The sequence below is a fragment of the Excalfactoria chinensis genome, chromosome 14 (genome assembly GCF_039878825.1).
Source record: "Excalfactoria chinensis isolate bCotChi1 chromosome 14, bCotChi1.hap2, whole genome shotgun sequence".
Taxonomy (NCBI): Eukaryota; Metazoa; Chordata; class Aves; order Galliformes; family Phasianidae; genus Excalfactoria; species Excalfactoria chinensis.
In genome coordinates, this window is record NC_092838.1 from 7,960,786 (window position 1) to 7,985,034 (window position 24,249).

Genomic DNA, 24,249 nt, shown 5'->3' on the forward strand with positions numbered 1-24,249 from the left:
CATGAAGATTTCTGCTCTATTAAGAAAGGGGAAACCTAGAATCTAAACTTCCCAACTATACATAAATTGGACAGGTGAGGGATGCAGACTGACGACGCATACATTCTGCTCAGTATACGCTCTACATTCCAGGAAGCTGCAATAATTTGTTGAAATTAATATGCAGTATTCTTTGGTAAATAAAACCAGACTAAAAATACATTATGGAAATATATTATTATTATTATTATTTTCCAAAGCCTTTCACTTGATTTCCAAAACACCATAATTCATAGAGCAGGCAGGAGATTTGTGGCTTAGAACTCTGGAAAGAGAAAATAAAAATACCTTTCATCTGCCCACAGTGGGCATCCAGTAATACTGAGACTGCCTTCTACTTGCAAGGAAAAAAATGCCTTGATTTTAGGAAAACAACAAAGCACGGGCATCCATTAAACTGCTTGTTTTTTTCTTACACTCATTTTCAGTTATTTGACTCCTGGAGCAGAACCTTCTGAGTAAGCGGAATTCTGTAAGATGCGTGTATGTGCACACATGCTTGTCTGTATGTTTTGCATTCTAAGACTTGGGCCAGCATTGATTTTATTTCCTCTTAGTATTTTATAGTTCTTAGACCGCAGTATTTTTTTCTTAAGCCATGTCTGGATTTACGTATGCAAGCCAGGACAGAAAGGTACTGAATCTACAGTGTGCCATAAATCTGAATTATTTACTATTTATTTATTTATTTTACTCTTACAGTTTGTGGGGATAGAACTGCATGGTTAGTTTATTTGCCAACTCCTCCTAAAAAACAAGGGAGATTTTGCAATGCAACACTGCAAACAAGCATGGACTGCTGGTCTGGTCTCTGCCTGCACCTTACCAGCTGGTTTTGTTGGGTTTTAATGTATGGGAGCAGTGTTGCTACCATCTGTCCTAAGGAAAACTAAAACACCAAAAGAACCTAAATCAAAAAAGTAAAAATAAAAATAAAGCAATGCAAAACACACACACCCCACAAAAATCCCATTTAGCTCAAAGCCCATCAAAAGCATAAATCTGAGAAAAAAAAATCCAAACTCATAGCCAATATAGTGGAAAAGGGATTGAATAGAACTTGAAATAAAGCAAGGATTGAGTTCAGTATTTTCAATAGCTTTGCCATCATTTCCTAAATATCTATTCCCATGAGGAACAAATTGACATTTCTGCAGAGACTGGGGAAAACAGTGAGTCTCTTTTCTTTCTATTTGATAGTTCTGATTATTTAAGAAAAATGTATTTGCTGTATATGTTATAATTCCATCTTTGGAAAAGATCATCATGGAAAGCCCAAGGCCCACACAGCAGAAGAGATGGTCTTTTTATCTTAAGGTTATATAGAGTCTCTCTCTGATGTCTGGATGCATTTTCACTACATTTAACTCCTCACAGTGCTTAACAACCAGGTTGTAAAAGTTACAGGTTGTTGCCTGTTGCTTGTGGGGGGAGGAACACATGAACAGTGCTTTGCCAGACATGCGAGAAATTCCCATTCTTACTTCAACTTGGTAGTCAGTTGTGATCAAGCTAGGAATCCTCAGCTCTGATCAGCATGAAATAGTTGAAACCGTCCTAAAACTGGTGTGTGGTTTCCTGAAAGATCTGCTAGCCTTCTTCTGTCATCTGTATCTGAAAGATCCCGCCTCTTCTTGCAGAAACTGAACTGATTTGATGTGGGATATAAAATAATGCATGCTAATGGCGCTGGAATGATTTTAAGCCTAGCACTAGGTGCTTGAAGTTTCCTCTTTTCTCCCTTAATGAGCACTCTCAGCTTGCACATTAAAAGCAGACTCATCCATTCCCTGTACATTTAGAGTACTCATCACTGCTGATGCGTGGTGGTGAACTGAACTTACAGGCTCACTTATTTATGTGCTTCAGAAGCCCAAATCTGGGTCATCTAAGCAATGCCACCTGCAGGCCTTCAGTTAAAAATGAATTAAAAAAGAACATGGGAAGTTTTAAGTCTTTGATGATATTGAGATGACTTCCTGGTGTTTACCATAAAATTTCACAAAGACCCATGTCTGTCCACTGTGATCACCAGCCAAATGTAATCACGCACATGTAGTAATACAGTATTGAGATATACTATACCAGTGGATAAAGACACAATAACCACCTATGTTGAATGTTAAAGACAACTCATAACAGAAATAAGTTGTACAGAAAAGCCATAAATATGGAAGATAATACAACGAGATTAAGAAACAAAGCCTAAACTTCAAAAGCAGAGTGATTCTGCTGTTAAACAACAAAAATGCTGAATGACCACTCAACGACCATTTATAATGTCAGACAAATATACTACTTTGCCTAGACTATAAAAGAAACATTGCATTCTGCTAAGTTTTACTGCTCTCAAAATGTTAAGAACCCTTTATCTTCTTGTTTTCAGGACTCTGAATTTAAGACAAGCATGGTAAATCATGGGAGGGGAAAAGATTTCCCTTTAATAATCTAGATCACGTTAATCAATCTCAGTAGAGTCCCTCATTGTGACATTTCGATTAGCTCACTGATTTCTGTATTTGGATGATCTTGCCTCTGCTAATTATAGATGAATCAATACCCCTCCCTATCTCTCAGGGAAAACATTAGCACCTTAGAATTCAAGTACTTCCAAGTCTGTAAGATCTTTTAGGGTTACCTGCTGTCTTATAACTTATGCTTCAAGAGCATTCAGTAGAAATTGTGAAAGTTAATGACACCAACACTGAAAGCTGAAACAGTATTTTCTAGACAAAGCAGGCAAATGGACAGCCACATTCTCACGGAAGAAGCCATTTCTGAGCGTGCTTCTTATTCTCCCCAATCATATTAGCAATGCACAAAATTTTAGCTATACTTTAAACTACAAATAAGACAAATACTATGGAATGATCTACAAAGATATATACAGGCACCTAATTACATTAAACTGCTAGGAGGAAAGCAGAGAATTTGCATAAGTCCTTCCGTTATGAATATACTTGGATATTAATATCACAAATGATTGGTGGCATCTAGCTACTTACTTCTTAGAGTGAGGAAACACACACAAAAGTATTGCTGCAGTCAGCTTATTGGTCGATGTCTTCAGGCTATCAGTTACTACTTCAGTCCTAACAAAGTGTCTTCATTTGCCTTAATGTTGACTTTTTGCCTCAAATAACAGCTCTAATCTGTAAGAGAGGGGGAAAAACACCTCAACACTTCTACTTAGACATCACAGAGTTATTCATAGCAGCTTGCAAGTCTACTGGGATTACTCAAAACTTGAAAAGAAATCCAATATTTCTATTCTAACATTGCCAGTTCAGATTTCCAGCAATTATAAAACACACTGCTCAGTAGTTTCTTTAAAATAGGCTGGCTTGAAATTAATTGTCCCAGAAAGAAACAAGGTTTAGTAGATCTCATTTACTGCTGTGACATTACTTGAATACAATTTCCCAGTATGGAAATAATTCCTTAGTGGTAAAAAAATAATAAAAAAAACAAAAACAAAAACAAAGACTCATGAAAAACAAGAGTGTTCCAAAGCAATTATGTACCACCACAGAGCCTGGACTCCTTCAGTTATCATTTTTGCGTTGGGAAGGCATAAAGCTAAGTGTTACGAGTTCATGCAATTAGAAATATGTTTAGAAATTATACATCACACCATTAATTTCTCACTGAGTTCTATTCTCACACAGTTGCTGTTAAGATCCAGTTATGGTAGTATTACAACTTATTCTTCTTGTTGATGTTAAACTGCAGTATTTTTAAGTAATAAATAAATAAATAAATAAATCAAGAACATTGATTCTATTTTCTTCCTAAAGAGAAACAAAAATATACAAAAGTACAATAAAGTACTGTGAGACTGTGGGTTTTTGGTGATATTTAGTCTTTTCAGCAAAAGGTTTTATCAAAAACACTCTTGAATCTTGGCACTTTCCAGTGCAGGGAAACAAACCAACAGAAAATGGTCAGGATTCATTGGAGTACAGTCTGTGCTAGGCTGGCTTGAATCATAAGAAATTTAACAGGAAGTAGAAAGTCATGAAAATTAATTTGAACTAAACTAAAACTTGATCAGTTCAACATAATGCAACTTCTATGAATACACTTTTCAAAAGTGAAATCAATTATCTTGTAACATTTGCCTTTTTTATTTGATAACGGCAGCTTCCTGTTTACTTCCTGTAGCTCCACTTGTCCTTTTCCAGGTGGCTGAGCTTACACAACAGAACGCTGTATATTATTCAACAAAATTATCAGCTGTAATAAATCAATTTATGATACAACTCCTAATATATATATCCAGGCTCTTTCACATAATTCCATTTTTCTGAAGCCAAACTGAAATGAAACAAGGGTCCTGTTCTACCAAGATTCTTCTGTTTTTACAAGCAGACAGACTATGGGCTTTCTCTGGATGGTATCCTGATTACTTCATTCAAATTCTAAAGTACTCCTTGGAAATCCTTTATAAAAATACAGAACTGACAAGGTCTTCAAGGTCACTTTATGGCTAAATTTCCTGCTGTGACGGGCTGCACGCCTGACCACAGACTCCAACAGCCTTTCCTTTCAGCTCACTTAAGCAGGCTGAATACCTATGTAAGTGTACTTAATATTTGCTTTCTAATATCATTCTTAATCACATTATATTGAAAAATCTTGAAAAAGTCTTAAAAGAAGCCATCTTCTCAATTTTCTCTCTACTTTCCCACTGTAACCATGGGAATGATTTGGTTTCTTTTGTCATTTAATTCTCATAGATGCAAATTTTAGAGAGGAAAATAAAAGCCCCGCACAAATACTGGCTGTCCGAAATAGAGGATGCAAGCTTAAGACTTAGAGTGCTGGATTTTCTGCACAAGGGCATGAAAAGTACTGATCACTCTTGCCCATTCTTCTTCTGTAGCTGACTGCTTCTGAATCAAGGAAGCTAAAGCAAGACATGTACGGCTTCTAATCTGTCATAGGTGTTGTAACCAATTTAACTTAACATACATGAATGCAAATCTTTTTGTCTATTTGTTATTTGCTTAGACAATGGTTCCCCAACTCCTTTCTGTCAGCAACTCCTTTCAAGTAAAAAAAAACAAAAACAACCCACAAAAAACAAAGCAAGCATAGGAAAATTATTCTGTTTATGAAAATACATTTCCACATTTTTACTTTTCCATTTAGAAATGGTGAATATCACGAGGACCCAAGAACTAATTAATATCAGAACTTAAATTTATATGTGGATTTTTGCATATGAAAAACGGTAATTTCATATACTTAAAACAAACAAATATATATATATATATATATATATATATATATATATATATATATATGTCCAGTACTGGAATTAGAGGAGTCAGTGATTTCCAGAAGGTAAAACAGAGTGATCTATAGGTATGTTCAGGTGTTTTCACAGTGGTTAAGAAGCCATCCAATTCCCCTTCTGTAACCACACAAAACCACACATAAGCAGTGCTCTGTACTCTAACATTGAGCTGCTCTGAGAGCTGTTATTTCCTTTCAACAAGAAATAAGTAAGTCAAGAAATGCTATTGAAAAGGGATGAGCTCTAGAAAATAAATAAATAAATAAAAGACAACACAATCCTGTCTCCACTATTCCTCTAAATCTTCCCTTTTATGTGCAGGAGAAAGCAACCCCATGCAGCACCTCAGCAGCTGGTTCTGTCTCATGGGAGAACAGCAATGCAAAGCCTGTGTTCCAAGCACGCACCTCCCATGTGCTCCTGTCTGCTCAGCACCACCTTGCAGCATCTCCCGCACCGATCAAAAGTTAAAGCCAATGCCAACATTAAATCAAAATGACAATGAGTAAGCTTATTAATTATTCAGGTTTCATTAGTAAAGTGATGCTATGAAAAATCGATACTTTAACAATCACTGAAAAACTTTAAGCTCCTTAACGTGAAAAATGCAATATTTTGGAGAGAATTTTGTTTGATTGGTTGTTTTATTTAGGTAGATGACCAATGACTTCTAATTTCAGCTGCAGGTCATGATTGCTATACATACAAACATAACTCTTCTTCTAGCCAACACAACACACTGAGCACACTAAAATTAGTACCCATAGACAGCTACAGAAAGTGACTAAATTTCAGCTCTCTAATGGTCTGTTAAGTATATTATTTTTCCCACCATGTCTTTGAGCCTGCATCAAGTCTTATTGATTTCCAGCATGGGAAACCAGAAGCTCTCAGGTCAGCCTCCTTGTAACTGAGAGATCAGTTTAATTAATTTTTTTTAATGTTCAAATTTAATATATGTGCAAGATACCTAATTTGCTAGGTTTTCATAGTTTCCTTTGATTCAAATACAAAATTTCATATTAATTAAAGGTTGATATTTTATTAATGAACACAAGCTGCAGCGTTTGAGTGCCACTAACCTTAGAGTTTAATCAGAAAAACCACCGTGGCACTGGCTGATTGGGCTGCCTCAACTGCTGCCTGCTCAACTTTTCCCCATAATTGCAGGATATACTTTATTGTGACAGGGCCTGAACAGTGGAATTCCAATACGCTATACATCAGGTTCTCCATTATTGGATTAGCTAGATGTGGCATCATTACCGCTGCACTTTCATGCCTATCATTGATTGCATCGTTCCTTCTATTTCACAATTAATGCAAGCCAGCTGGATTGATCAATCTTCTGATGAGTTTGGGCCGCAGTCAATACATTCTTATGGCTCTGTGCTAGTGATCTGTATGTTTTATAGCTGTGCCTAAGGATTTGTCTTTATGGCTAGAGATTTTCTGGTTTCTTAGATACTTCTGCTCGCACCCTGCTGCCTAAGTCACAAAGTGTTTATGAATTACTCATGTAACAAGAAAAAATGAGAGGCCAAAAGAGTTGCTAAATTCATCATTCGAACAAATTCTTTCTGAAATGACACTGTTGACGGGCTCAGCACCGACTGCTCTGGCAGCTGAATGCTGCACTTGAAAGCACTTTGCTTCCAAAGAAACGTAGTGGTTTCACAAGACCTCAGCTATTTCTTATTCAGGTATGCCAGCACGTTCATGAGACGTGGAAACATGTTAATAAGTTTATTTTTAAGAGTGCCAACACTGCAATACTCATTATTTTCAAAAAGTTACTCTTCATCAAAAGCATAGAAGAATTTGCAGGAAAGTCTCTCCCCAAATTGGGAGTGAGAATTAAATGTTGGGATGCTGGGAGAAATACTGAGTTGCAGTATTTGCCTGATGCCTCTCTGCTGTTACCCTATGTCAAAACTATAACTATCCTGACTTGAAAATTTTCTCTAGAGAATCACAGAATCACTCAGGTTGGACCTCCAGGATCACCCAGCCCAACCACCCATCCACACCATGCTCACTAACCCACAACCCTACAAGAAATAATACTGAGTTACCATATTTTCTAATGAAACAGTCTACAGTCAGAAGTGCAATGTTGTACAGCCTCTGATTTTTTTCTTTATTAAAAACATATATATATGTATATATTTTCTCTGGATGCTACCGGTATTGATGCTTCTGTTTTTTTTAATGCCTACCAAAAAATAGTTCATTTGATACTGAAAAATAAACAAAACAAAAGAACAAGAAGTTGAAAAGTTTTGCATGACAATGTACCCAATGGCACAGTAGCATCAGCATCTACATCCTAGCCTAATACACATTATGAGCAGCATCACTATACCAAATTTAAAGAAGAAAATGAGTGAACTGAATTTAGTCAAAGAGAAAAGAATTCTAATCAATACATTCAAACTAGAGTTTGGACTTTCTGGACTAATTTGCACATTACACGCAGAATGCCCTCATTAAGCCAAGAATAATTGCTTTTTCTCATCACTCTGTCTCATCCAGTTGCCAATGCCAGTAGAGTGACAACTGCAAGGTACTGGTAATAGCAATTACACCCATTTTTTCACAGTCATACCAGATTTTGTAGGTTTTTTTTCCCCTCAAGAAATCTAAATTTAGAGATAAAAAGAACTGATAACCAAACCAGTTACATTTCTTCCAGTTAGAAAAGCAAAACAACCCCTGAAACAAGTTTCCGCTAAGCCATGAAAATACACCTGTTAAAAAGAACAAGAAACATACTACTTGACTTGACAGGTGTAAATGTTCTGTTAAATATACAATGTATTTCATTCATAACATGCAGTGTTTCCTTAAACACTCTGACTTTAAGGAGAGCAACCATCTGAGATCACCCAAACATAACCCAGTTTCACTGAAAGTGTTCTACCTGAACAATGTTTCTTCTATAATTTGGAATGTAAAGGACAGAGCTTGTGCTTTAAGCTTGGGCAATATAACACTGGACCATTATACAACTACCAAAAATACTTTTAAAACTGAGACAGAAATGTTAATGTTTTGACATTGGTGCCAATAACACAAAGTTCCCTGCTAGTAGTCACAGTTTTTCTCCTTTAAGAGTAATGCGAACTGAGAAACAGGCTCAGTAATTTAGTCTATTTAAGTTTCAAATTAGTTCATGAATCTCTATTTAGGCTACCTACGTATATGGCCTGGTTTTCAGAAATGCAGAGGACAGCAAAACTGAGCAAGACACTGTGTTTGAATGTTCTCACATCTTTGAAAAAATCAGGCCATTATATTTAGATGCCTAATTACAAGTGCAAGACTTGAATGAATTCAAATTTTTTGCCTAGATGAGCATATATTGCACCGCAGTTTTTTTAAGGTTGCTTTAAGACATGCTAAGTTGCAGTAGATAGCTTATATTTGGGTAAAAGTGAAAAAATACATAATTAATCATATATCCCAAACTTATTTTTATTACAGTTTTAAAGAGCATGAAGCACGGATAAATGTAAGGGTAAACAAATTGACATTCTAATTAATCCTATTGCCAAAAGATTTACACTAAGCATAGAAATCTATGTTACTTTCAGTTTCAGGAAACTGGGAAATAAGATAATATTGAGAAATATTCCTAAAAGCCAAGCAGTAATGATGGCGTGGTTGGAAAAAAGAATGTTTCATCTCAGATTCTTTTGTTTTCATTTACATGACACAATTCACAAGAAATGGGAGCCAATCCCCAGTTTTACAACTGCAAGATTGAAAATGAAATTTGTAATGTAAATTCAAAGTTCAGTCCCGGGGGAAAATATCTCTGCTATTAAAAGAATGGCTACCATTTACCATCACTGCACTTTCTCCAATTTTCTCACCCTTTCTTTCCATCATACCCTTAGGAGTTAAATAGCTGCTGGCTTTATTCTATATGTTCAACAAATGACATAGTTGACTCTGAGCAGAGCCACGCGCTGAGCTGTGATGCAGCTGATGTTGCTACCTGAACGCCCAATGGGAGTACACAGGCTAGAGTTGCTAGAGCTCCTCCTGGCTTCCTTAACTAATTTCATTTTAAAGAAATAATACGCTATATACATACATTGGTACTGTATGGATCTCTTCACATATACTTGCACAGAACAGCTAAACAAAAACTTCCTATAGACATCATTTCTACTTTGTCCTTCAGAGTAGAACAAATGAACAGTAGATTTGCTTTCTAATTGCCAAAGGAAGTTACAGAAAAGGAATACTGTAGGCAAGAGAATGTGCATTACATATAAAAGAAATTGTCAGAACACACAGACATGCAGCTTCAGCTAACGTGATACATACTTCACCTTCTGTTCCTACCCCCAAAATATGCTTATCACCTTTTCAAAGGATACAACTCATGTAATTTATGAGGTGATACACATAAAGGCTCCAAGCACTGGAAAATGCAGCTTTCAAATAATATAGAGGAACTTATGTCTCTGAGCTCTTTAAAGGCATTGCCAAGTTCTCCTTTGCAGAGGTATAGTATAAATACTATAAAGTGCAGTAGAAAGCACTAAGTAATCTATACTTCCTTCTGAATTATAGATGTAATCAAGACGAGCAAACACGCAACATCAATCTTCACTATCCTTGTCTTCCCATGGAATTCAAGGTGAATCTTCAGTTTTGGTTCTGTCTTATATGCAGTCTCCACTGTTTACATAAGAGTTTCTGAGTTTCACAACATAGAATAAAATGCCATAAAAAACAAAGGTATAAACCTGGGTGTCTCTCCCAAAGACGGTATAAAATGTAATAAAACAATATATAAATCTGGGTGTTTCTCTCAAAAGGAGATGTTTCAACCAACGGTAGCACCATGATCTCTTTTTTTTATTACAGCCTGAACTTATGTTAAAAAATAAGCAATGAAGTATAATTTTTAATATTTACTTAACATCTTTCTAAAACACAGTGCCAGTGTCATTAAATCAGAAAATGGAAGCCTGCTACAGAAGCCATAATCATTACAGCTTAACCTAAAACTGCTAATGTAGGCTTTTCTTCTAATTTTGCAGAGAGAAATGCAGTTTCTTGTGGCTCACTGATCCTGACAATACCCTCAGACCAACTCCCATGATTCCCTCATCACGGGCAGATATCATTTCAACAGATGTCAAGAACAGCTAAGTGCACTTAGGCCTATTTGTTAAATTCCTAGGGGGAGGCAGATTGGTGAAATTCATCCTGTAATTAAACCGCATATTTCTTTCAAGCTGCCTCTTCCCTCTTCTCTTCATAATCTCTCTGCCTCGCATCAAATCATTTAGGCACTTATTGGCTACAATCAATACAATATGAGATACATTAATTTAGTCCCTAGGAGATTTGCTGGGAATAGGCGGTATTGCTCCGCAAGCATTCTGAAATGTTCATGCAAGCATGCTATCAACTGCAGCGGTATAGCACTTATAGTCAGCATAGGCAGATTTATGACAACTCCATACTGTGTGCCCACAGGTCTGGTCTGCAGCCAAACATACATAAATTGGATTGAGTCGGGAAACGCTAAATATATTACCTAATGCACACAAATGCTAAATAGTGAAAATCACTGCAAAGAGTCGAAATGGGTGAACAGAAACTCAAGCAAAAGCTCAAGCGTTCCACATGCTCCAACACACTCTGTGCCTTGCTGCGCACAGTGGAATTAGGACTGGAAAGAAATGTAAACAAGAGCTCTCATTTACAGGTATGAATCTTTGCAGAAGGGAGATACGACAGACCTATCAAATATATATATGTATATACACACACACACACACATATATATGTATATATTTGTATATATATATGTATATATTTGTAGAAAGAGAAAAGTAATTATGCAAGAATGCTACATTTCATTTTTTAGGGACATACAACTGCAATTCTGTTTAAAAGCAAACATATAAAACTAAGCCCCTAATGTGAAACTGAAGACTCAGAAACGCCAATAAAAGAGTATTAAATGTTTCTTAAATCCATAGGATGCAATGCATTGGGAAACGATTAATATGTACACCACGCAATATGTCACTAATCAAAATTGTATTTGTAACAGTAATGACAACCAAAATCTGCACATACACACATAAAATAGATTACTAATGAGGTCGACTAGGAAAATAAGAAAAAATACAACATCCAAAACATAATTAGGTTATTTTGCTAGAACTGCAAAACCACAATCTATCAATCAAAGAAAATTCTGTATGCAATTATATGTATTTAATTTTTAAATAAGAAACCTAATCAGGAAGCCTTTTGCTTCACTTTTAAAACAAGCATTTTTCTCAGCGAAGAATTTTAATTCAGATTATGCTTTACCATCTATTCAAGCTTGTTTCTTTTTGAAGCATGACAAAAACTTCACGGTGCGGCTCCTACTCCTTCTGTTTGCCCTTTTGTTTATTACTAACATACTCGAAGAGGAATGCATCACTTTGTCAGTGGAAATGGTCCAAAAAATAAGTCTTTGTATATACAAAGTGTCAAAAAAAGGAATGTTTTTAAAATAAAACAAACACCCTTACTTCTACTGAGACAAAGCTAACCACTCAGATACACACCTGCAATTCCTACTGATCTTACAATCATCTGTTTCAAAATACATCAGAGAACACAACTGCTTTCAGAAATAAACGCTAAAGCAGACAGAATAAATGCAGAGTTTGGCACCTGGGCACTCTGTGAGGCCTTACGGATCTGAATATCATTCATGGGGTTACATTCTTTCCTACTGTTTCTCATTTTCCATCATTTCCACAGCACAAAAAGCACTTCTTGCTTTTCCTACTGTGATGGGTATAATAGTAGAATTTGGCACCTCCTTATGTAAGCCACAACGTGGGTGCCCTGGCAGCCCAAAGGGCCAACCATCCCCTGGTTGGATTCAAGATTATTCCCCAACTTAATCAATAGGATACATTGTGGAAACATAACTTTGTGGAGAACTCCATGGAATTGTCTCATTAAGTGAATTTATTACATAAATATGTTATACTAGGGAAGTAGGATCAACTACTACATATATAAAATAATTACAAGCTGCCTTTTAAAGTTACAGCACAGAATTTTGAGATCTTTTACGCATACTCTTTATCTTCCGTGTAATGGGCAAGTTCCCAACCTTGTGTCAACAGCCACTACGAGCACCAGGGCAGCTCTCGCTTGTGTACCTGAGGTCCAGCAGACAGCACTACAGAAAAGTGAAGAAACACTACGGCAGGTGATTTTTACGGCACAGCACAATGTGTTTTCAAACTGGAAAAAATAAAGAAGTAAAATAAAAGTAGCAGCAGCTCATAATTTTTTGATGCAATGACGCCAAGTGAACTCCTAAAAAACAAATTTCAATTATTTTAAGTGATTCGCATTCCTTTAAAACAGTGCTTCACTCTGACTAAAGCTCCTTTCTACTTTAAATTGAGAACATCAATTACAGTTTCAGCACAAAAACTGGAGAAAACATATCCATTCATTTTGTAACCAATAATCCTTCAAGTTCACAAGGTTAACACAAATGGACTCTCATCTTACTAATTGGAGAAGGAAGCCTGAAGCATTGCTATTTACAGTGGTGACTATTTCACTAATTTAAAGCTATTTCCAGGAAATGCATTGTGGACTTTTTCCTCTATAGGAACTGATAACCATATGATATTTATCTATAAACAGTACAACTTCATGAAGTTGCACGGTGCACCGCCTCTTCGACTTGCCTTGTACCTGAACTTTCTCAAAGAATAACCTGCAGGTAATGGTGTAGCTGACATGAATTCAACTTGCACACGCTACATTAATATATGAACAACCTAGGAATGTGGAGGAAAGGGGAAAAAAATTCTCACCTACAAAAATCCCACACAACAAACAACCAAGAATAAAACAACAATAATCCCAAATCAAGAACAAACAAAAACACAAAAGAAAGGGAATACAGCGCATATCTTCACCATGGAAACATGCTGCATTAACCTCGTGCCCCTAAGATCTACAATTAAGCATCGCAGAAATTAGAAAATTAATATAAAAATGTTATCCTCCAGCAAATACTACTCGGAATATTTTCAAACTCTCCCTAGAGTGAGAGTACAATTTGGAATTGCTTACATATTTTCTTGAAGTTGAAGTAAGCTTTTCTGTTTAAATAAAAGTTTGCAGAAACTGCTGACTTGGCAGTAGAAACAGATAATTAGACCAAATGCATTTTTGTAGTACTTATCTCAATATACCTAATTGTTGCCTACCTTTTTTTTTGCATTTTACTTCTGGATGCCATAAAGCTTCACAAGTAGGAGAAGAAAGAAAAAAAATCAACAAAAAATCCCCACTGGATACACCTGCTTAATGACTATAATTAGGCTACTACTAATTCATTTGGCTGTTACTGCAGGCTGGTTAGGTAAATGACTAAGGCAGATAGCTTCAGATCAAAAATAATTAGTCTGGGTTTTTTTAATATTAGGACAACAGCTTCATTCCATCTGCCTATTTTTTTTTTTTTTTCTCCTCCTCTCTCCATGTAGCCATTTCATAATTAATCGAGTAGAGAAACCTTCCACTTAAAGACAAATTCTACTTTAGCATTTTATCCTTTTGAATTGTTCCTACTTCTAGATTTTCTGATTTTCCTGTAGGGGAAGGAGGAATAGCTGTTTCTTGAACATCGTTTGTGATCTTAAAACTTCTAGGTATATTTTTACATTTAATATTCTGTGATGGATTTCTTTCCCTTTAAATTCTTGAGCCTCCCTGTGGATACACGCAAATATTTTGTGTTTGCAATGTCCTGCAGCAAGAATGTCTAAATTACATATATGGACACACACATATTGAAGGAAGTACAGCCTTAGTTCATTTTGAAGATGACACCTACAAGAACCATTTGGTGTCCTTTATTATCAATGGAAGGACCAAGGATCAATCAATTCTTGCCAATATTTCCTCATGGTTTTACACAATTCCCATCATTTGATTCTTTTTCAGGTTGTTTCTGCTTCTATTCAGGTTGTATCTGCTTTAACATGTGGTTTGGTTTGCCTTTTTCTAGAGCTTTAATATAAATTTCTTCACATGGAATTACATTAGTTTTTTTGTTGTTGTTGTTGTTGTTTCATAAAGTCCTACCACATTTTTTTTAGAGGATCTTATCTCTTTCAAACAACTTAGAATCATTGAGAAACTTTGTCCTTAATGACCTCTCTTGTGAATGAATATGGTGGACTGCATGGGCAAGAACTGATAACTTTACTCCATTGTGAGAGCCAACTATAATTTCAGTATTATTTTGTCGGTGCGAACACTTTCTACTTTAATCTAAAGCTGAATAGTTTCTTCAATAGTCTTTCATGACAATATTCATTGAGTGGTCTTTCAAATCCAGGTAAACTAATGATATCAACATGGACCTTTTTATTTTAATATGCTACTAGCATGAAAATTGTTCATTATAAGCAAACAAACAAAAACAGAAGAAAACCCAACCATATATTCCCTAAGATTCTATGTAGAAAGAAAAGGAAAAACAGTCATAACATGTTGAACAATTTCACTAATTATTATCTTTTAATCATTGATGTGCACTGTGCTACATTATATTAGTATATAAGGAAAGAATTAAATGTTGCCTGAAAAAAACAGAAGCGGTCTGCAAATTTAACCTTCATTTAGAGAGAAATTATAAATCATTTTAAAACAACGAACAAAAATGTGATCAAATTAGCAGAAGTTGAGAAATAACTTTTCTGTGAACTCTCTTTCAAGTCAACTATCTCCACTTTGAACTATAATCAGGAATAACAATAAAGTTGTCTCTTTATAATAATTACATACTAGCTGTGATCAGGATAGCCTAAAGGCTCAGATTTGGTTACACCTGCAGACTAAATTACTGTGTAAGTATTATTAGAAGCAAATGAAGGAGCTATGGGAATAAGATTAGCATTATATAAAGCAACACTGCACTAGAATGCTTCACAAGGAAAATTAATAATTTTGCTCTTTAAAACAACTACGTATGAAGCTGAGAATGATGCATCTCAAACTACTGAAGGCAACATGTTTTCCGCTACTATATGTGTTTATTCTGTTTAATGCTATTATGAAAATGAGAATGTACCATTTCCATTTCTATAAAGACTATTAAGGAGGTATTTTTGGTTTTGTTTTTTTCCTTTTTTTCCTAGGCACTAATCAGAAATCTTGGCTAATAACAAAGAGTAAGCTGCTTTTTTCTTTTACCTAGAAGATCATCTCAAACAATCATATGTGGTATTATTTCCCCAATAACCATACAATCTAGATAATATATCAACTTCACGTTTGGGAAAGCCTGAGATCAGTCTTAATCTAATGAAAGATTCATTATCTAACATCCTGAAGCTGCACATATATTTCATATATTTATGTAAGGTCTTCCACACACAGATAAACTATAAATTCTTACCCTTGTTTAATGCAGCACCTGCCCATGTAGCAACTGGAACGAAATAAACAGGCTAGCTCTAAATAGTCTTGGTTGCCTTTGCAGTACAATGCAATTCACAGAGGTACTCACCAGGGCTTAATAATAATGGTTTGGTGCCTAGAAAAATAGCCCTACTTAAAATGATCCCCGTTTCTCTATCTATTTTTTATTCCAATAAAACATATTCCCTGTGCTTGAGACTTAAAACCTCTGTTGTATCCTGTAAGTTTATTCTCTCCTTCCACCTTTTGACACAAATTAGCTCTTTTAGTATCTACCTATAATCACTCACTCTACATTTCTTCCATTTTAAGACTAAGATCTAAGACAAGAATTTTCTACTTGCTGTGTTTCTATATTCTGTATCTTTTGTAATTTGCTGAATAGAGTGTTTACAACCACATCCTGGAGTTCCCCTCTTCTGTTCCAGTTCTATTCTCCTATGCAATCCATCTGTTTAAGAAAATGTGGTTGGCAATGCCTTCTAATGAATGTTTTTCAAGCCAAGGCTAAAAGCTATTACTTCATGCTCATACTCATCTAATCAGTAAACCACTTTCTATAACATCAGCCAGACAGCTGATCATAATTCCTCATGTAATTACCCTTTCACATTATCTATGTCTCCTTCTTGTCTACCATCAGCTTTTTTTCCAGGTTCTCTAAGAGGTGCCCGTCCTTGCTTTCCCACTCTTTTTCCTACACATCTTATCTTTGGTCATTTATCATCTGTCATGACTCATAAGGTCATCTCTATACAAATTTGAACAAAATCTGAACTTGTCTTCCTCAAATCTCTGCATGGATAACTAGCAGTTGTTTCAAGTACAAAGTAGAACTTTCTTTTTTTTTTTTCCTATTGCCCATCACCTTCCAGGCCCTCATGAATTTATCACTTTGAATGCTTACGAAAACATCAAGATTTTTTTTGTGTAACATTTTAATATCTCATTACTTACTCAGTACCTTAAATTTCCACCCCACTCTTCACCGCACCATTTATACAAGCAAAATTTTCTCCCACCTTGCTTATTCTCCTCTACTAACAACCCTTTAGACTGCTGCTGCAGAGATAATTGTTAAAAAGATATCTGAAATTACCTCTGGTATTTTAAATCTTGCCTCTCTACATCATCAGACCAACTTTCCTCTTTCCTCTTAATCTCCTGAGATGATTTAAGCTGTTCTCCCCACAGCTGACACACAAAGATGATTAATTTGCTACCAATGTAGAAATTTTTGAGGAGATAAGGAAAAAAGAAAAAAAGTCAAAAGATATCATACTCTAAAAGCTTTGTATCATTTTGTTATCATACTAACTCTTATTCTTTTTGTAACGTATTGTTTCATCGGTTTCTAAATCAAAAATCAAGTTTCTAAATTATTGATTATAATCAATCACACCACGTAGCCCTACAATCAATTGAAAGGTACAAGAGGGGAAAAAAAAAACCAACACAACAAAACATAGCTCTTAATCATTGTTAGTTCTTTGCTTGAAAGACATTTGGTTTAACTTTTCATCCATATACCTTAGACAACATAAAATCTATTTGTTTGAATTAAAGTCTGATCAGTGCTTTGCCTTGGAAATCAGGTAAAAAGGCTGGTAGCATTACTGGGTAACTGAGCAAAGACACCGAAGGCCATCTCAAAAAGTAACATGCTCCTCCTCTAACAGGTTTTATCAAGTTTTATTTTCAACTGCAGGTGGATAATCAAATATACATTTCTATCTATATACAAAGTATGTGCAAAACATACATATAATGCATAATGCAATCTAGTTTCACTCTCTTAAGAGAAATATCTTAAAGAACATCACTTTTATTGTTACTATGCTTCTTATGTGAGCTGCTAAGTAATTCCTAACTTAGAGAGCTAACAATAAATCAAAGTCATCTCCTTACACCCGAACATTACCTGTTGCCCTCACTTAAAAGAATAGACGCTGTGGAACTCGAGGAATAAACAGAATGCACACCAGATTTATTACTGAAAGGGTTCTCCAACCAAATGGAACAGTGACCAGCTCTGGGAAAATTCAGGTGAATTGTGCCACTGCAATTTTTCTTGGCTGACACGTCTACTCCAGAATTCAGCCACAAAAAAAATCATTTCTGACTGATATACGGAATAAAAATAATCCTGCCAATCAGAGCCTTCACCTGAAGGATACCAGATTTTAAACTGAAAGAGGGAAGACTGAACACAAGGAAGAAATTATCTGCTGTGCAGGCGGTGAGGGACAGAAACAGGCTGCCCGGATAGCAGTGGGTGCCTCATCCCTGGAGGAGCCCAAGATCAGGCTGCATGAGTCCCTGAGCTGCCTAGGCTGGTAGGAGGCATCTTTGCCGATGGCAAGGAGGAGGAGGGAGTGAAACTAGAGTGTTCAGGTCCCTTCTAGCCTTATTCTATGAATAATCCACTGATTCCCAATAAAGGTGTTCTTTAATGCCTTTGAAAATTAAAACCAGCATGGGGAACCTCTACCTGGTGATAGCATTAAGTTTATGACAAAAGTTGGTTTGCTCCAATTTCCTTCAGAACAAAACCCTTAGGTGTGTTAGAACACAGTACACTTAAACTTCGGGGGCAAGTCAGAACTCTAACAATGTTTGTGGTAGCTTCTGTTATTAACTGAAGCATATTAGCAGCATTAATTCCTAGGATTACATGATTAATAGAGCCACTGTCAATTGTCTCCTGCTGCATGCTTAGGCTTTAACGACAGCTGTTTCCTACAATGTCTTTGGGAACATAAACTCATTTTATGACTAACAAAGGGAGGATTTTTTAAAACATGACTCCATTATTGTAAAATTGTGCTAGTATCATTTCGTCATGAAAATATAATTTTAAAGGCATACTACCACTTTAATTCTTTTTCTGTCGCTGCGTAGCACTCAGTTATGCTTTATATCTTAAGGTATAACAAAAAGAAATGCCTAAAAACAGAGTTAAAACCTGCAGGATATAGCTTTATTGCATTAGGTCTGATTATAAACATAAAGGTAACTGATGCATTGTAATAGAATCTTCCTATGACCCAGGCTAAGACTGTAAAATGTAAAGCTTCATACTGTGCTCACAGTGTTCAGTTAAAAGCAGAAAAAATAGTGTTGCATTTTCACTACCATCAGCAGAACTGCCATCCTTTCTCACAGGGTTTTCTAATCCGTTCTGGCACCTGAGGCATTTGAACAGTTGGTGGGAAGAACTGAAACTGTGACGAAGGGAGCGCCTCATTTCAGATTTACAGTCCAATTACTCACAAAATCTGCCAATTCATTTTATGGTATGTACTGTGAAAATTCATTATTTAACATGAGCCTAAAAAATCTATTGGTGCAGCACAGTAGTTTGATTTTGAATTAGGAAAGAACTGGCAACACAGTCTATGGAATCCTTAAGCTTATAGCAAGGCTAGCCCAGCATATACTTAAAATATCCTTTGTGTGCTTCAGTCAAGCATAACGTGTTTGGCCAACAAGTGGTTCTATTTCACTATTTCTTCCTCTGCATTTTTATGTAAGTGCTATATCTGTTCAGATCTATGTACACATGTATGTGTGTGCTGGCAGCAAGAAGAGAACAAATAAATGCAAATTTTAGGTCAGAGATGGTTTCTGTTTCACATACTTTCAGCTCAAACTCAGTTATTTCAAAACTTTTCAGATATACAATCTTAAAGCTCAGAAGTAAAATATATAACTACTTAATGACAGCAACAACAACAAAAAACACACAATCACCACCACCACACACAAAAGCAAAACAGATAGCACAATCCACCACATTTTAATCCATAATTTCTAGTGAATGGAAACCATAACAACTCAAAAGCAGTAAATTCACAATATATATATATTTTCTCACTTTATAGGTGGAAGACTTAGGGACAAAACAATGCTGTAATGACCATGGACCCAATAACCATGGCTGTGTCACATGGCATAAATGCTAGCTTGAAACTGCTAACACTTCATGCTCCTTGCTGATGTGACCTGGTTAGCATGTGCTTTGCAGAAGGTAATTTCCATGTCTTATAGATTAGCACGTGCTAGGACAATAACTGAGAAACAATTAACTTACATTAAAAGAAAATTCTAGCCTGTCTTCAGGTTTGTTTTCTACTTTTATCAGTCCCTGTCGACTCATGCTGCAGAATCAAAACTGCAATATGCCTGCATCTCAGAAAAATGCAATAAAATGAGGAGCAAAGGCCATTCATCTTAGCTAGAAGTAACAGTGAGAGCAGTGGTTTTGAACAGTCACCAAACCCACACTTTGTTTTCCTGCTGATCCTCACAAAACATAACCTGATCTGGATTGGCTACTGTCCTACTTGATTTTTTGGCTGCAGACAGCAACAAATCCAGAAACATGCTTTGGTATAATCCTGCAGTCTGCAAAATGTCAAATAGAACCTGTTACGCAGGGAAGATGAGTTGCCTAATGACCGCATTTACAGCTGATGACTATGTTTTAAAGTTACACTCTAATTTTTTATTTTGGTTTTATGTTAGAAACTTACAATTTAAAACTTTGCAATTATTTATGCTACTAGCTAAAATAAAACACACAAAATAAACCTCAGACGGGCTTGTAAGTATTCTGAGTTTTCTCTCTTTTTTAAAAAAGTCTTATGTATTCTTTTTAATTCCTTACTCTTTATAGCAGCAGTTTGATACAATAAACCATAGTTTGTGAGAGGCATTAAGAGTAAGCTTGCTAGTAGCAATCCTATTAAGTTACCTCATCAAGCGATGTGTTGTAATGCCTTCATACCAACTTATTTTAGCTTTTATGCTACAGCATTCATAAATGTCACAGATTCCAAAAGTTTAAAAGTATTTTGTCAAAATGGTGTGCAGTGATTTCTTACTGGAGAATATAAGGGCAGAAACAAAGTAAAAAATCAAGTTCACTTACAAAAAGATTCTGAAATAAAAATCTATTAATGCTACCCATATTTTGGCAATTAAAAGAAGAGTTGGAGTTCCTAATATAATGCAGTGGAATAAGCTTACAGTTTGCCTCTTAGAGTAGAATATAAAAATCCTGAAACTCAAAAGACTTAATGTTAATTAAAATTTCTTAATGGTGATCAGCTCTTCTGTGGTCCCTCAGTGCAGAGAAGGGTTAACAGAATGCTTCTTGCCTGCAATTACAAGCCCCAACTCAGCATACTTCATCACTTTCACTACAGTTATCACATGCTTCAAGGTTTCAAATAACTCCAAAATGCTGAAAATAAGTATTTGTCTTGAAAATGGAGGCAGAGTGTATCCTCAGCGAGCTTAAAGACAGCACAGACCATTAATGGGAGGAGTTTGGCCAACGCACCAGAAGGCTGATACATCAATAGGCCACGATGCTATACAGAACAACCACAACAGGCTGGAAAAATGAACTGGCATTATCCTTATCCTGTGCACCCAAAAAACAGCATGACAGAAGAGGACTGAGGGGCCGTGGTGCACCCCAGCCTGAACACAATAGAGCAACATGCCCTTCACAGAACGAACGGTAGTGATACCCTGACCCCCATCAGGCAGAGGTGAGAGGTGATCTTTCCCCTCTTCTCAACTGAGCCCACCCCTGGAGTACTGTGTCTGCTTCTAAGCTCCCCAGTACAAGAGAGACAAGGATATACTATAAACAGTCTAATGTATGGCCAGAGAGATCATTAACAGATTGTAGCACCATTCCTCTGAGGAGAGGCTGAGAGCTGAGGCTGTTCATCCTGGAGAAGGCTTTCTGAAATATGTTCATAAATACCTGAAGGGAGGGTATGAAAAGGACGCCGTCAGCTTCCTTTCAGCAGCTCCTCCAGTCCCAGCACTGGGCACAGCCTGGAGCACAGCAGTTTCTCCTGCCTGTCAGGCAGCAATTGCTGTGCTGGAGTGCGGGCACAGGCTGCCCACAGGCTATGGGGTCTCCTCTTTGGAGCTGCACGTGGGGCTGAGCCCTGCTCTGGGTGGCTCTGCTGGGGCACAGGTTGGACTCAGAAATCCCTGCCAGTCTCAGCTAGTGTGGGACTCTGTGATCCAATGAATCAAAAACGGCAGCTGAAGACAATAGAAGATTACAAGATAATGCATGTTCTGTTCCTTTTCCATTTACAGTTATATCTGTTAAAAATTTAACTGCCTTTCTTTGTATCTTTTTAAAAATATATATTTTAACCTTTTTAAACGTTTCTCTTCTGTTACCTTCTCAGAGAAGAATGGTTTAGCGATTACAGCAGTAGTCAGAAACTCTGGAGACTTGAGTTCCTGCACAGTCTTCAACAAGTCACTCATTTTGCTCTAACTCATCTAATAAGAATGCAAATCAGAAGCAGCAAGACTAACTACAGTACAGAGCACCTCTCATAAAAGGAACAGCAAAGAGAAAATAAAGACCGCCTAGAAGTGAGGTGATAGAAGGGTAATACTGTAACATATAGTGGCATAGAGGAAGTAAAAGACAAGGACTGGTTCACTGTGGTTCTTTGACTCCAATACGTCCACGTCATTCCTGAGCATTACATCCAAGTCTAGAAGCTCTACATGATAGTCCTATCTTCACGTCAAGAAATCTTAACCGAAATGGATATTTTGCTGCATGAACATTGGGTTCCCAGCATCTGAAGGGATGTATGATTGATTCAGTATCTATATATATATTTTACTCCATCTTATTAAAGCAGCTATTTTATTAAGCTATTTGTTTTCAGGCTTTTCTTTCTGAGATTCAAAAAGAACGTTACCTACATCCTATCTCCATAGAACAGGACCTAACCAGACTCCAAACTAACACATACTTCAAAAACCTCCAGGGTATTTTACACACAGGACCATGCATTGCTCTGTAGGAACGACACAAGTGATTCTACTTCAACACATTCCCACCGTGTTTACATTTAATTGACCAGTAAAGCAATTACATTCTCCAGAAAGAAATCAATTTTATTTCCTATATTTTCCTTACTTTCTGTTATCACAGTCAGCGCAATACAGACAGCCAATGTTGTTTGTAATTCCTCCTACTCAGTTCTTCAGTTCTATAGAAAAGATATTTCTCCATCCAAATTGCAGTTCCTGTTTCCCATGTTATGTGCCTCTTTGGTTATTTGTGTTTCTGGTGTCTATTTTTCCTCATTATTGGAATAAGGTGTTTTGTTGTTTTTTCCCCATGTTGGCTTCTGTATGGTATTATTAGCTTATTTCAAAGGGGAAAAAGTTACAAAGCAGTGCTTTGTTCAAGCTCATCTTTTCACAAATATCACAGAATAATAAGCAGTCTGTGCTATTGCTTTTAATAAGTACCTTCATTTCTTTGGCCATCACTGCTAAGCCTTAAAATGTTTTCAGTGTCCCCAGGCCAAGTAATCCACAACACAGAACTGCTGCAAAATTCTATTTTAACTCCAATGTTTTCACAAGGGCATACCTTACTATGTTTTATAAACCTACTTTATTACACGCTTTTCATATAAAAACTATAAACCTAGTTTTACATCACATTCAGCTTTTGACCATTCATCAGTTTTCCATGATAAAACCACTGTGAAATCAATATCCTTGTAAAGTTAAGCTGTCAAAAGTTACTAGACTATTTCCAAAGGCAATTCCAACTAGACAGACTAGCAGATGTTTTCAATATATTTTATAGAAGATTGCATGATAATTTTAGTGGGACCGAAAGAAATGATACAACAGATAGCGTGTTGAGTTTTGACATTTTAAACAGCAAGCCCAATTGATTTTTACAAGATACCTGAAACAAAAATGCCAGTTCTGGAAAATTTATATTTAAACATTAATCCACAGAATTTAAGAGCAATTGTGCTGTCAAATAACAAGAAAAGGAGACAGCCTTCAGTAACAAAGTCTATATAAAACAACAGCGTCGCTATATGTATGTGTGTGTGTGTTCATATTGAAATTCAGAGCTATGACTTCCATATATATACATATATGCACATGTATATGTGTATAGGAACATATGCCCTTTGCTATACTAATTCAGCTCTTCTGCTGATTTACAGGTTTTATTCTTAAAGAAGTCTTCCAATTATGATTAAAATTCCTCTTATAATTAATTCAAAATTTTATTAAATCCAGCTTTTATAACTTTAAATATAATAATGCCAGCCAAGTCAGGGCAAAGAATATGTCTAGCCATTAATTTTACTTGTATCATTTCTCATCCCTCAAAAAAAAATGGCAATAAAAGGATCCCTCCTTAGAAATCAGACTAGCCACTGCCACACTCATCTCCATAATAGCACAATTTCCAATTCACGCCTCATTTTCATTAATGTTTCTAGCCATAAATTTTTAAGCATATGATAAAAAATTTCTGAAGCGGCATAAAACTAACATGAAGAGGGAGTTCATTAGCATGTGACCCTAATTAGAAATTC

The 24,249-nt window shown here is 36.1% G+C and overlaps 1 protein-coding gene across 33 annotated transcripts in view; it reads right to left on the reverse strand.

Moving 5' to 3' along the window:
- Positions 1 to 24,249, reverse strand: part of RBFOX1 (RNA binding fox-1 homolog 1) — a 584,605-nt gene that overhangs the window by 303,440 nt on the left and 256,916 nt on the right. For 14 of the 33 annotated variants that reach the window (XM_072349235.1, XM_072349263.1, XM_072349278.1 and 11 more), the window contains one exon: positions 3,045 to 3,191. The exons of the other annotated variants lie outside the window; for them this stretch is intronic. The gene's annotated coding sequence lies outside the window, so the exon portion shown is untranslated. The remainder of the gene's footprint in view (positions 1 to 3,044; positions 3,192 to 24,249) is intronic. 33 annotated transcript variants of the gene reach the window in all.